At 42.9% G+C, this 1,849-nt stretch overlaps 1 protein-coding gene across 1 annotated transcript in view; it reads left to right on the top strand.

Moving 5' to 3' along the window:
- Positions 1-1,849, top strand: part of LOC123985906 (piezo-type mechanosensitive ion channel component 2-like) — a 55,443-nt gene that overhangs the window by 25,375 nt on the left and 28,219 nt on the right. The window lies entirely within an intron of this gene.

Here is a 1,849-nt window from a genome sequence, read left to right as displayed (position 1 = left end):
AAGAAGCAAGCTAACGTTAGATGGCCAATGCTGAGCTAAACATGTTCACTCACCACATATTTGCGTTCAGCGTGTCTTTGTTTGGGTCTCGTTGTATGTCGAGATGTATGTTGTATGTAAGTTTTAAAGCCAAAGTTTATGATGAATGGCGGAGCAGCTGTGGTGTTTGTTGTCCTCTCTCACGTGCGGCCGCGTGCAGCAGATGCTACGTGTTACGTAGGCAGGTTATAGGTAACGGAGAGAGGGAATAACGGCAAGCTCAACAGACGTTTCCTAAAAAATAAACATTGTTCATTAGTCCCGCGCCCGAGTCGAGTCTGAAGCCTTTTGAGGACGAGTCTCAAGTTGAGTCTGAAGTCACTGTGTGTGCGACTTAAGTCGCACTCGAGTCCGAGTCTCTAACTCGAGTCCCCATCTCTGTATTAAGGTTATCACACCACCGGTCCATGCCTACTCTGCATCCCCTACCCCTAACTCTACCCTGATCCCTAACCCTTTCCTACCCGGAAAAGTACAGCAGCACATTTTAATACAAATGATCATCATCATCATCATCAGAGATGACGGGGAGCATCAGTTTGCTGATGGAGCAGCTGAGAACAGCCAGCACGTCTGACCGTCGGTTAAAACTGGACTACATTTAACAGAAAAGTTCAGATTTTGTAGATCATAACCTCTATTTTAGTGACATTTGATGACCACACTTTCCAAATGTAACAGGGTGGATCGCCTGGACAGTTTCTGACAGACAGCACATTTCAGTAGTAATGCAGGTTTACTGGTGAGCCGCCACCACAGTGATGATTCGTCTGCAGTCTGGTACAAAGTTTCACGTCTAACCAGATAACGCAGCTTCTTCTGATGAAGTGAGACATTTCTCCCATTGACTGGACATCATAACATGGACATGTCTCACACCCCAGATGAAATGAATGTGTTATTGATATACTAAAATAAAAAGCAAAGATTATAAAAGAGCTGACCTTGTTGTGACAAATGTTGAGAATATCGGGCTATGCTTAACCAGCCAGCTAACCGGGACTTCTCCTCCTCTTCAGCAGCTGGAGTTATAGAAGCGACGGAGGAGAAAGAGGAAGACGGAGAGGAGGAGGAGAAAGAGGAGGGACCAGGTAGGAGGTCTTACCACCTGGAACATCATAATAATCTCCCAGGACAGTACGAGTGTGTGATGTTTGTGTGTCTGCACTCGACCAAAGTTTCCTTTGTGACGGAAGAAGCTCCGCTCTGTAGTTTTTCTGTAGATCCATCAGAGGGAGGAGTCTTTGTCACACCCCCAGTTAAACTTTCTTTATAGTTTTAAATCAGGTCCATCAGTATTTGGATCGAGTCGCTTGTGGAGAACAAGGTGAGCATCTACAGCTTTCTACTTTACACATTTCTAACTACAACATTTCCTATAATATGGAAATATATATATACAGTGGGTACGGAAAGTATTCAGACCCCTTTAAATTTTTCACTCTTTGTTTCATTGCAGCCATTTTCCAAAAATCTAAAAAGTTCATTTTATTTCTCAGTAATGTACACTCAGCACGCCATCTTGACAGAAAAAAACAGAAATGTAGAAATTTTTGAAAATTTATTAAAAAAGAAAAACTGAAATATCACATGGTCATAAGTATTCAGACCCTTTGCTCAGTATTTAGTAGAAGCACCCTTTTGATCTAATACAGCCATGAGTCGTTTTGGGAAAGATGCAACAAGTTTTTCACATCTGGATTTGGGTATCCTCTGCCATTCCTCCTTGCAGATCCTCTCCAGTTCTGTCAGGTTGGATGGTAAACGTTGGTGGACAGCCATTTTCAGGTCTCTCCAGAGATGCTCAATT

Source organism: Micropterus dolomieu, linkage group LG01 (genome assembly GCF_021292245.1).
Source record: "Micropterus dolomieu isolate WLL.071019.BEF.003 ecotype Adirondacks linkage group LG01, ASM2129224v1, whole genome shotgun sequence".
In the NCBI taxonomy this organism is placed as follows: domain Eukaryota; kingdom Metazoa; phylum Chordata; class Actinopteri; order Centrarchiformes; family Centrarchidae; genus Micropterus; species Micropterus dolomieu.
The sequence above is the reverse complement of the archived record's forward strand: the minus strand, read 5'-3'. Positions and strand labels throughout refer to the sequence as shown.